Source organism: Pristiophorus japonicus, chromosome 12, assembly GCF_044704955.1.
Source record: "Pristiophorus japonicus isolate sPriJap1 chromosome 12, sPriJap1.hap1, whole genome shotgun sequence".
Lineage (NCBI taxonomy): Eukaryota > Metazoa > Chordata > Chondrichthyes > Pristiophoridae > Pristiophorus > Pristiophorus japonicus.
In genome coordinates this window covers 144233667-144247241 of record NC_091988.1, presented here as the reverse complement: position 1 = coordinate 144247241, position 13575 = coordinate 144233667, and the positions used below count along the sequence as shown (strand labels likewise).

Here is a 13575-nt window from a genome sequence, read left to right as displayed (position 1 = left end):
CGAGTGAATACTCCTGTGACCACTTGTGTGGCATCATTCTTTTCCGGGTGCTTCTACGTTGTGCTATCCCAGTGGCTTCAGCAGAGGTAGAGGAACCTACTCATCTCCCTGCTCTGACTTCTTAGATGCCTTTGGTGGTCATCCTCTGGGTTTTGGAGCCTGTGAGGGCCCCGCCAAAGTCTGCTCCTCCTGCGACTATGCAGGGGCAGACTTGACCATCACTCTCCAGGGAGGTATCTGGGGCTCTGACTGAGGGGCTGGCAAGAGGGTGAAAGTTGGAGTGCTTGGAGAGGAGCTCCCACATCCATGACCCCTCCCATCATGGACCACCCGCACGTCCCAGCTAGCATGGACCTGGAGAGCACCTTGCTGCACTTCAGTGGGGCTATGAGAGCCCATGTCTATACTGACATCCCTCCTACAAGAGACCTCTATGAACCTTTGCTTTTGCTCAAGTGATCTGTGTGACACCAAGTGACAATACTACTCTATATCACGAAGGACCCACCGAGGTGTGCATATCTGTACTGGTGCTGGGTTGCGTTGTCTGACGTGATGCTGTGCCCTCAGAGGCAGAAGGCTCCTCTGAGGAGTCTTGCTGCTGTTGCTTGTGGACAGTGCGGGGAGGGTGGGGGCGTGGGGGAAGCTCCTGATGGACCTGTGGTAGAGTAAAGACGAGTTATATAAAAGAGATGCAAGAAATGTCACGTGCAGACATATACCATTGTACACTGCATGACCATTTATTTTCTGTTCACATAACACCCCATATGAGTGACTGATGAAAGGCATGCAAATGTATGGTTAATAATTCTGTCACCAGCTTTTTCTATTGAGCCCATCTCTCCATCCCCTACTTCCAGAAGCTCCACCTATCCAGCTATCTTCAGTGTTGCCTTTCATCAATTGATTGAGGGCCTCCTGCCGTTCTCTGCCTTTCCCTCTTATTGTGGGCAATCTTTTCCTGCAAGGAGGGAAAGAAGAAAAGGTGATTGAAACTGATGGAATTAGTGTAATTTATGGAATGGGATACAGCTTTGCAGGGAGACTTTGTGCAATATCGGGTCCTTCATTGCAACATCTGTGAACTCATGTGGAAGCAAGTCATCCTCATTCGAGGGACCATTTATGATTATGATGGAGTGGCTTGGTGTTATGTATGTAATATCTCAATAGACTGAATACTGTAAACAAACACAGGTACAAACCTGGCTCTGCTTTATTAGGGCCCCAAATTATTACATTACATGATGCCTTGCCTTTTATACCTGGGCCGCACACACGTGCGTACAGCCCAATGATCTCTGACAGTGGCGCCACCTGGTGGCTAGTAACCCCAAGCATATATACATGGCAATATTCCCCTTTAAGATATTAGTAACAGTCTTTTTACAAATTGAGATGGTCCGAGGTTTTCCGCTCCAGAGTTGATCGTCTCAGTTCAGCTCCAGCCTTGGGCGAGTGTTCTGAGTCTGTTATGACTGGGGCTGGGTAGCTGATCTGATGGGAGTGGCAATGACCTTGTCAGGAGTTGAAAGTTCAGATTCATTGATGACAGCGGAGTCCTCTGATGACTAAGGGTAGGTTGGTTGGTCACTATGTGTCTGCCTCAGACTGTTTCGGTTCATCCGTGTGCCACAGCTTTATCTGATCAACATGTTTCCTGCACTTTTGCCCATTCTTGAGCTTGACGATAAACACTCTGTTACCCTCCTTGGCCATAACAGTACTGGCGATTCACTTGGGACCTTGACCATAATTTAGTGCATACACAGGATCGTTAACAGAAATGTCGCGTGGCACAGCAGCAGTGAACCTTGAGTTACACGTTTCATACTCTGCTTGATGGTTTGGACAGCACGCTCTGCTTGACCATTAAATGCGGGTTTGAATGGTGCTGACCTCACGTTTGATACCATTGAGTTTCATGAATTCTTGAAACTCCAGACTAGTGAAGTAAGATCCGTTGTTGCTTACAACGATGTCGGGCAGACCATGAGTGGCAAACATGACACGAAGGCTCTCAATGGTAGCTGTGGATGTACTGGATTACATGATTATACACTCTATTCACTTGGAATATGCATCCACCACAACTAAAAACATCTTTCCCAGGAAGGGACCTGCAAAGTCGATGTGGATCCTGGACCATGGTTTAGATGGCCATGACCACAGACTCAGCAGCGATTCTGCTGGTGCTTTAATTAGCTGCATGCAAGTGTTGCACTAATACACATATGATTCCAGATCAGAGTCAATTCCAGGCCACCATACATGAGACCTGGCAATGGCTTTCATCATGACAAAGCCGGTATGTAGATCATATACAAATTTCTTTCTGCCTTTCTTAGGTATAACAACACGATTAACCCACAGTAAACAATCTGACTGAATGGATAGTTAGTCTTTGCGATGGTTGTAAGGTTTGGTCTCATCACCCATTTGCTTGGGTATGGCAGACCAATCACCACTAAGGACACAACGTTTCACAACAGATAATATCGGGTCCTGGCTGGTCCAGGTCTTAACTTGTTGAGCTGTGATAGGGGTTCCTTCACTTTCAAAAGCATCCATAACTAACAGTAGGTCTGCAGGTTGTGGCGTCTCCACCTCCAGTGTGGGCAACAGCAGGCGGCTCAGTGCATCGGCACAATTCTCAGTGCCAAGTCTATGGCGAATGACATAATCATAGGCAGATAATGTCAGCGTCCACATCTGGATGCGGGACGATCCATTGGTATTGATACCTTTTTTTCCGAAATGAGTGGCTTGTGATCTGTTTCCAGTTCAAACCGAAGACCAAACAGGTACTGATGCATCTTTTTAACCCCATACACACAGGCTAATGCTTCTTTTCCTACCATGCTGTAGGCTCTTTCCACCTTTGACAAACTTTTAGCAGCATACGCAACAGGTTGTAGTTTACCCGACTCATTAGCTTGTTGGAGCACGCAACCAACTCCATATGATGAAGCATCACAGGCCAATACTTGATGTTTGCACAGATCATAATGTACCAGCAGCATGTTAGAGCAAAGCAGATTAGTAGCTTTCTCAAAAGCTGTGTCATGAGATGCACCCCAAACCCAGTTCTCGCCTTTTCTTAGCAACATGTGCAGTGCCTCTAATAAGGCGCTCAATCTAGGTAAGAAATTACCGAAGTAGTTGAGTAGACCAAGGAACGAATGCAGCTCCGTCACATTCTGAGGCTTGTGTGCATTTTTGATGACCTTGATTTTCGAATCCGTAGGCCTGATGCCCTCAGCAGTAATTTTTCTCCCCAGGAATTTGACTTCCGGTGCCATGAAGACACACTTTGAACGTTTCAGTCTGAGTCCCACTTTGTCCAGATGATGTAGATCCTCTTCCAGTTTGTTCAGATGTTCGGCAGTGTCACAACCTGTGACCAGGATGTCATCTTGGAACATGACGGTTCTAGGGACGGACTTCAGTAGACTCTCCACGTTCCTCTGAAATATGGCTGCAGCCGAGCAAATTCCGAAAAGGACACCTGTTGTAGATAAACAGTTCTTTGAGTGTTATTGCACGCAAGTTTCTTCGATGTCTCGGCCAGCTCCTGTGTCATGTAGGCGGACGTCAGATCCAGTTTAGTGAACGACTTCCCTCTGGTTAGCGTTGCAAACAGGTCATCAGCCTTCAGTAACGGGTATTGATCCTGTTTCGAAACTCGATTGATTGTAACCTTGTAGTCTCCACAAATCCTGCCAGTGCCATCACTCTTCAACACAGGAACAATGGGGCTGGCCCATTCGTTAAATTCAACTGGTGATATGACCTTCATGCTGGAATCTGTCTAGTTCGATTTCGACCTTCTCCCTCTTCATGTATGGAACCGCCAGAGCTTTATGATGGACGGGTCTTGCATCCGAGTCCACGTGGATCTGCACCTTGGCTCCCGTGAAATTGCCGATGCCTGGTTCAAACAGCGAGGGGCACTTACTCAGCACTTGAGCACATGGAGCATCATCCTCCGACGACAACGCTTTGATATTGTTCCAATTCCATTTGATTTTTTCTAGCCAATTCCTGCCGAATAGTGATGGATCATTGCCTGGAACAATCCATAACGGTAAATCATGAACTGCACCATCATACGACATCTTAACTACTGTACTGCCAATCACCGCTATGAGTTCTTTAGTGTACATATGCAACATGGCATTAACTGGACTCAGCTTAGGCCTCACAGCCTTAGTATCCCACAGCTTGTCGAATGTCCTCTGACTCACTATTGATTGACTCGCACCCATGTCCAATTCCATCGATACCAGCACACCGTTAAGTTTCACATCATTATCGGTTGGCTCTTTGTTAGGAACGAATACAGTCCATACACTTCCTCCTCTGGTATCTCGGATTGCATATCCGGATCATCATCCTCCACATGGTGTTTCGTAGCACGCTTGCTCAGTTGCAGACACATGCGCTGGAGATGTCCCTATCTCGAACAGTCTTTATAAATGTACTGTTTAAACAGACACTGATGAGGCCGATGATTGCCCCCACAACGCCAACACAGTGAAATCAGATTAATTCCCGTTGGCGGACTTTGAGCAGCCACAGGTTTCGCATATGCTGTCGAGTAGGCCCTGCCATATGCAGCTCTGCCAAACAATGATACAATCTTGTTTACAGTACTTGCCGAGTTCAGATTTTTCGATATCTGCTTTAAGTTTTTGTACGCCGTCATGCATGCCTGAACAATCTTGATGGCCTTGCTCAAATCCAATGTCTCCGCCGCCAGTAGCTTACGCAGGATCACCCTCGTGGTTGATGCAGATTGCAATGAAGTCCTGCAGCATGTCTCCCAATGTGTTTTCGAACTTACACGGTCCAGGTAGACGTCTTCGGTCGGCAACTAATTCCGACACATCCTGGCCCTCAGAACGAACGTGCGTGTAGAATCGATATCGTGAGATGATGATGCCTTCTTCTGGTTTGAGATGATCATGTACCAGAGCACACAATTTCCTCATAGTCCTTGTCTGTTGGACTTGCAGGCGAGAGAAGATTCTTTGAGTCCATAGATTTTCGGACTGCAAACCGTGAGGAATACCGCCCTGCGCTTAACTGCGTCAGTGGGTTCCTTGATTTTGTTTGCCACAAAGTACTGGTCCAAGTGATCAATAAAATCCGACCAATCCTCTCCCTCCACAATTCTCTCCAGAATTCCAATTGTGCTCATTTTTGCATGCGAAGGTTCTTAAGTTACCTCGTCGGCAAATGTTATGTTTGTAATAACTCGATTGACTGAATACTGTAAACTAACACAGGGAGAAACCTGGCTCTGCTTTATTCGGGCTGAAAAAAAATTACATTTCAGGATGGCTTGCCTTTTATACCTGGGCTGCACACACGTGCGTACAGTCCAATGACCTCTGACAGTGGCACCACCTGGTGGCTAGTAACCCCAAGTATTCATACATGAAACTTGGCGATATCAAGTTTCCACCTTTTGTGCTGTTACTTACTGTCATGTGATGAGGCTGAGTGTGAGGGTTGGAAAGCAAGATGGGGACCTGATAATGTCAATAGAGAGAGAGGGATGGATTAAGGTCCAAGGGATCTTGGGGTGAGTAACATTGTGCAGGAGTATGGCTGGCAATGCACAGTGGTGGGGATGTGATGACAGGCACAGCAGCAAGGTAAGTGGAGCTTTATACTCACTTTTCCTGATCTTAGAAGATCATTGAACCTTTGGCGGTACTGGACCCACATGCGAGGCACTACTGAAGTTGTTGTTATATCTCGGGCTATGTGAAGCCACGCTGCCTTTGTCTGCTAGGGAGCCTCCCTACGTCCTCTCACTCCCTCCACAAGCTGATGGAGGGACTGACTCATCACAAAAATTAGGCTCTAATCTCTGCCTCTCTGATGTCATGGTGAAGACTGCACTCACTCACATCAGGTTAATGTCTGAAAAATGAACTTTCAGCAAACATGGCCCCTTTAAATATACCGGCAGGAATCACGTCATCCGGTGACGTCACCAGACCTACTTCTTATAATTGGGCCAGGAAATAAGGCCCATTTTGGAAACATATTATTTTTGGCCGGGGTCATTTTCCAATCAAATGTAAATTGTAACATTACTTTAACTCTCCTCCTTGTCCATTATTTTAACAAACATTTGTAGTAAATATTTTGCTTTTTTCTGAATCTATCAAGATGCACGTTAGAGACGAGGTCCATATTACAAATAATTTCTCTCCAATTGGCTGAAAGTCAGCTCCAAAACCTTTTTTTAACCAATGCCCACATCTACAAAAATTCATCTGATTACATCATAGATGAAACCAGATCAATTCTTACTGTGATTTTTCAGTGTAAAATATATTTAAGCAATATCATTGAACAGAGCTACATATTTGTCAGCAGGCCATTCACATATGTATGAGAATACAGCCTTGCATCATGAGTACTGTAAGAGTTAACATTGCCTATATGTTAACATTTTTAACTGAATTAATCTGCTGAAAATAAACGTTCTTTTTCAACCTAGGTTTGTGCAATTAATTCTTGTAAACATCACTTTATCAGATAATTATTTATTATTCATGTGCACTTTTTGTTTCCCATTGTTTGACCATTTTCATATGTCCAAACATATCTTAAAGCTATAGTTGTAAGTAATACCCTTTGTTGAGATTTGTAGCTCTTATTTTTCTCAATGAGAGGAGTATTCAGAATAAGGTGGCCAAATTAACTGCACAGATAGCAGTTAATGGATATGATGTAATTGGGATCACAGAGACGTGGCTCCAGGGTGACCAAGGCTGGGAACTCAACATCCAGGGGTATTCAACATTTAGGAAGGATAGACAGAAAGGAAAAGGAGGCAGGGTGGCATTACTGGTTAAAGAGGAAATTAATGCAATAGTAAAGAAGGACATTGGCTTGGATGATGTGGAATCAGTATGGGTGGAGCTACGGAATAACAAAGGGCAGAAAATGCTGGTGGGAATTGTGTACAGACCTCCAAACAGTAGTAGTGAGGTTGGGGACAGCATCAAAAAAGAAATAAGGGATGTGTGCAATAAAGGTACAGCAGTTATCATGGGCGACTTTAATTTACATACAGATTGGGCTAACCAAACTGGTAGCAATGCGGTGGAGGAGGATTCTCTGTAGTGTATTAGGGATGGTTTTCTTGACCAATATGTCGAGGAGCCAACTAGAGAGCTGGCCATCCTAGACTGGGTGATGTGTAATGAGAAGGGACTAATTAGCAATCTTGTTGTGCGAGGCCCCTTGTGGAAGAGCGACCATAATATGGTAGAATTCTTTATTAAGATGGAGAGTGACACAGTTAATTCAGAAACTAGGGTCCTTAAGGAAAGCTAACTTCGATGGCATGAGGCGTGAATTGGCTAGAATAGACTGGCAAATGATACTTAAAGGGTTGACGATGGATAGGCAATGGCAAACATTTATAGATCACATGGATGAACTTCAACAATTGTACATCCCTGGCTGGAGTAAAAATGAAACAGGGAAGGTGGCTCAACCATGGCTAACAAGGGAAATTAAGGATAGTGTTAGATCCAAGGAAAAGGCATATAAATTGGCCAAAAAAAGCAGCAAACCTGAGGACTGGGAGAAATTTAGAATTCAGCAGAGGAGGACAAAGGGTTTGATTAGGAGGAGGAAAATAGAGTACGAGAGGAAGCTTGCCGGGAACATAAAAACTGACTTCACATATCTATCGAAGCTTTTGCAGAGAAAAAGATTAGTGAAGACAAACGTAGGTCGCTTTCAGTCGGACTCAGGTGAATTTATAATGGGGAACAAATAAATGGCAGACCAATTGAACAAATACTTTGGTTCTGTCTTCACGAAGGAAGACACCTTCCGGATGTACTAGGGGACCGAGGGTCTAGAGAGAAGGAGGAACTGAAGGATATCCTTATTAGGCGGGAAATTGTGTTGGGGATAAATCCCAGGGGCCTGATTGTCTGCATCCCAGAGTACTTAAGGAAGTGGCCCTCGAAATAGTGGATGCATTGGTGCTCATTTTCCAACAGTCTATCATCTTGGGATCAGTTCCTATGGACTGGAGGGTAGCTAATGTAACACCACTTTTTTTAAAAAGGAGGAAGAAAACAAAACAGCTAATTGTAGATCGGTTAGCCTGACATCAATAGTGGAGAAAATGTTGGAATCAATTATTAAGAATGAAATAGCAGCGCATTTGGAAAGCAGTGCAAGGATCGGTCCAAGTCAGCATGGATTTATGAAGGGAAAATCATGCTTGACAAATCTTCTGGAATTTTTTGAGGATGTAACTAGTAGAGTGGACGAGGGAGAACTAGTGGATGTGGTATATTTGGACTTTCAAAAGGCTTTTGGCAAGGTCCCACATAAGAGATTGGTGTGCAAAATCAAAGCACATGGTATTGGAGGTAATATACTGGCGTGGATAGAGCATTGGTTGGCAGACAGGAAGCAGAGAGTAGGGATAAACGGGTCCTTTTCGGAATGGAAGGCAGTGACTAGTGGAGTGCCGCAGGGCTCAGTGCTGGGACCCAGCTTTTTACAATATACATTAATGATTTGGATGAAGGAATTGAATGTAATATCTCCAAGTTTGCAGATGACACTAAACTGGGTGGCAGTATGAGCTGTGAGGAGGATGCTCAGAGGCTGCAGGGTGATTTGGACAGGTTAGGTGAGTGGCCTGACCAATACCCTATACAACTGTAGCAAGCCTTCCCTGCTTTTATACTCGATCCCCTTTGCAATAAAGCCAAGATTCCATTGGTCTTCCTGATCACTTGCTGTACCTGCATACTAACCTTGTGTGTTTCATGCACAAGTACCCCAAGTTCTCGCTGTACTGCGGCACTTTGCAATCTTTCTCCATTTAAATAATAACTTGCTCTTTGATTTTTTCTGCCAAAGTGCATGACCTCACACTTTCCAACATTATACTCCATCTGCCAAATTTTTGCCCACTCACTTAGCCTGTCTGTCCTTTTGCAAATTTTGTGTGTCTTCCTCACACATTGCTTTTCCTACCATCTTTGTATCATCGGCAAACTTGGCTACGTTACTCTCAGTCCCTACCTCCAAGTCGTTGATATAGATTAGTTGGGGTCCCATCACTGATCTCTGTGGCATCCTACTGGCTACTGTTTGCCAACCCGAGAATTAACCATTTATCCCTACTCTCTGTTTTCTGTTCGTTAGCCAATCCTCTATCCATGCTAATATATTATCCCCAAACCTGTGATCTTTTATCTTGTGCAGTAACCTTTTAAGTGGCACCTTGTCAAATGCCTCTGGAAGTCCAAATACACTTCATCCACTGGTTCCCCTTTATCCACCCTGTTCATTACATCCTCAAAGAATTCTAGCAAATTTATCAAACATGATTCCCCCTTCATAAATCCATGCGGACTCTGCTTGACCGAATTTCGCTTTTCCAAATGTCCTGCTACTGCTTCTTTAATAATGGACTCCAAAATCTTCCCAACCACAGATGTTAGGCTAATTGGTCTATAGTTTCCTGCTTTATGTCTGCCTCCTTTTTTAAATAGGGGCGTTAGATTGGGTCGACTAGGCCTATATTAACTAGAGTTTAGAAGAATGAGAGGAGATCTCATTGAAACATATATAAAATTCTGACTGGGTTGGATAGACTGGATGCGGGGAGGATGTTTCCCCTGGCTGGGAAGTCTAGAACAAGGGGTCACAGTCTCAGGATACGGGGTAGGAAATTTAGGACAGAGATGAGGAGAAATTTTTTCACTCAGAGGGTGGTGAACCTGTGGAATTCTCTACCACGGAAGGCTGTGGAGGCCAAGTCACTGAACATATTTAAGAGGGAGATATAGATTTCTCGAAACAAAAGGCATCAAGGGGTATGGGAAAAAAGCGGAAAAATGGTGTTGAGATAGAGGATCAGCCATGATCATATTGAATGGTGGTGCAGACTAGAAGGCTGAATGGTCTACGACTGCTCCTATTTTCTATATTTTCCATCGTCTGTCCTTTAATTGTGCATATAATTTCTCCACAATTTGAGGGAATGTTATTCATGCAGGCAGGTGAGGAATGCCCTTTGTTTGGGTCGTAGCATGGAGTAGGTGTCTGTGCCCTTTTCAACTGACTTACTGTTGTTCTTCCCAAAAAGCTATGTTAAAGGACATTAAATCCAGCTATGAAAAAAATCATAAAATGGATTATTAAAATTATTTGTATATATTAATTATTCAACAGATGCTGCAATTCTACCACCAATATTAGATTAAAACATACGCCTCTTTTAAATGAGTCATGATGATTAAAACCACAAGCATATGCATAATGGCTAAATTAGATTTTAGGTTAGTGCTTCCAGTAATCCACAGTAAACTTGTAGAGAGGCACTGTGGCATTTTTTTAAGTTCATATTAGTATAAAAGCATAGGAAACCAAAAGCTAATTGCTTTATATATTTTATCTACAAATTCCACCCCTCCTCCAAGAAGAAATACTTAAAACTGCTATCCAAAAGCAATTGACTTAGCAACTTGTTTCTTTTCGATTATAAAATCACCAAAACATTTATGGTTTAGCTATACGAATTAAGATGACTATTAGAAATACTTTAGCTTTTTCTCACGCAGTTAAACAAACTGAAAAGTAAACTTCTATTGAACCAGTAGCTATTTATATTTTCAAACAAAAGAGCTGACAGAATACCTTTTGGCTTATTGCTGCATGTTTCATCTGCACCCCACCAATCAAAGCAATCCATCCATGGCAAGGGATGTTGGAAGGAAGCAAATAAATAGTACACACTGTAGCATATAATGCAGTTGTAGTAGAGGGACACAACTGCTGACGTAAAGACCATAGCGACACCCACACCTTAAAATGCATGGAGAAAAAAGGAGCTTAGGTTAGAGTATTAGAAGTAAATTATTTAATGACAGCAAATCTTGTCACAAACATTTACCTGGTCAGAAAAATCAATTATTTAGCTCAATGATGATTACTGCCACTTAATTTTTGTCTTCACAATACCTTATATTCAGTTTATGCAATTAATTATTCTTTAAACCAAATATTACAAATTGAAACTTGTGGGGGATAAATTCGGTTGCGCCTCTGTTGCGGCGTTAACCCAGTCAGAGCAGTAAATTTTACGCCGGTAAATGGTTTGCGTCTGCTGTTGCAAAATTCATCAGATGGGCCCGGAGTTTGGAGCGGAGTGCTAAGCGAGGCGTTGCACACCTCTTTTAGGGCACTAGGCCAGCTGAGCAAATGAAAATCCTGAGCTAAACAGCCGGCCTTGGAGTGACCTAAGAGAGGCCTCGGGGGGGAAAGAAAAATGAAAAAAAACACCAAAAACATTCCCAATAAATAACTCATGCCACCATAACATAAATTGCAAAAAAAAAAATTAAAACCAATCACACTTACCTCAGGTTGACATTACTTACCTCACTGCAGCTACTATAGCTTGGCATGCCAGCTTCCACAGACATTCCCACCAGGGCGCGCTACAGGGCACTAAGGGTCAGACGCGATCCATATATCAAGCCTGTGTTGCAACCAGAGGCATTACACACTGCCACTTCCAGGTGGTAATGCCCCCTCGAAATCGGCACCGAATATCCCGGGGGTGTGTTGGAAGCTGGCCGTCCGCCCGAAGAGCTTACCACCACCATTGTCACTCCTCCAGAATGCTAACAGGGGTGGCAGTAGACCAAAAATATAGCCCGATGTTTATAGTGCAAAACTGTTTCTCCTATTTCTAACTATGCTTTCAGGTTTCAATATTTAGAAACTATTTTACTGCAATATATTCACGAGTGTCGTAAATTAGGTTGGTGAGCTGCAGGAAGAAGACAAGAAGCCACATGGGATTATGATATAGTGGCAATAACAAAGTTAAGGGGAGGAATGGGGACTTAACATTCCTGGCTACAATGGTACAGACTAGACATTCCCACAAGGAGAAAAGGACATCCAAAGCTAGAGCTCCCTGGAAAACTAACGATTTTGGCCGGAATTTTCTGGGGTCCGTTTAGGCAGACGGGAATGGAAGCAGGTCGGGTGGGAAATTTGAAAAAAGTCGGAGTGGGTCGGGAAACTGCCGTCATCCTGTCCCCACATGCCTTTCCCTCAGGTGGGTTTGCCAGTATGGGATCTGACCAGCAGAGGCAGGCAACCTAATTGAAATCATTATAAGCTTGTTTTAAGACTGTCTCCCCACCCCCCCACACACCCACTACATTTCAAATTTCCCTAAATGGCCATGGGATTCACGCAGCTCGGGAACCACGTCAGTCAACCTGAGACAGGAGTTGAGTGGCCATTGCTGATTAGTTGACAGCATGAAAGGTAGTATAAAAGCTCCCAGCTGATCACTTTCCTCAGGCAGACACTGTTGCTGACTGCATTCTTAGCACAGAATGAGCTTTCTGCAGGCTGCAAGTCTTTCCAGCAAAGTCTCCATCCAGTGTCACTTCATTGGAAAAACCTCTCTCACCACTGACATATTGCTTCTGTCAATTATGCTTGCCTAGCCATCTATTTCATCAGCATAGGTGTAGTTTATATTGTCTCACCTTGGTCCTCAGAATCTGACCACGATATGCCCCAACACCAGCAGAATTAGGCACACCAGAAGCACCAACACACCACCAACCTTCTTCTCAATGCCCTTAATGCTCCACAGGGACTGAGGGCATCTGTGCAGGGCTGCACAGCACCAGAGGCGATATCCCCAACATAAAGTACACAGGCAGATGATGAGCTTCCTCAACATAACTGCGCAGCAGTGCCAAAGGAGGCTCAGGCTATCGCACCAGGTCGTTGCAGACATTTGCGCATTGCTCGAGCAAGCCCTGCAGCCCAGAGGAGCGGGTGTACATGCCTTACTAGTGAAATGCCCTCAACTTCTTCGCCTCAGGCTCTTTCCAGGGATCTGCAGCAGATATTTGCAGCATCTTGCAGTCGACCACCCACAGATGCATCACATAAGTTAACAATTCCCTTCTTGACAAGTCAGCTAATTATATCAACTTTGCCACTAATGAAGCCAGTGTTGCTGAGCGAGCACTCGGCTTTGCCACTTTGGCTGGCTTCCGACGAGTGCAGGGCGTCATCGACTGCACATATGTAGTCATCAGAGCACCCCATCATAATTCATTAATCTTTGTTAATCGCAAGGGCTTCCACTCCCTCAATGTGCAGCTCATCTGCAACCATAAGATGATCATCATGCATAGGTGGGCCAAATTCACGGCAGCTGCCAAGACTCATTCGTCCTTCACCACTCCACCCTCTCGCAGCTCTTCACACCTCTAAACAGACTTTCCAGCTGGCTGCTTGGAGACAAGGGCTATTCACTGAAAATGTGGCTCATGACATCCTTGAGGAGGCCAAGTATTGAGGCCAAGGAGAGATATAATGGAAGTCACATCACCACCATATGTGTTACAGAGCAGACAATAGGCATGCTCAAAATGCGCATCAGATGCCTTGACAGATCTGGAGGAGCCCTTCAGTATGCACTAGCCAGGTTCTTCAAAATTGTCATGGCCTGCTGCTCCCTGCACA

General features: G+C 44.3%; 1 long non-coding RNA gene across 1 annotated transcript in view; it reads right to left on the bottom strand.

Annotated features, from left to right (window-relative positions):
* Positions 1-10717: 10717 nt before the first annotated feature.
* LOC139277489 (uncharacterized) overlaps positions 10718-13575 on the bottom strand; it is a 30220-nt gene continuing 27362 nt past the window's right edge. The window contains exon 3 of the long non-coding RNA XR_011596091.1: positions 10718-10875. This is a non-coding gene — a long non-coding RNA (uncharacterized lncRNA). The remainder of the gene's footprint in view (positions 10876-13575) is intronic.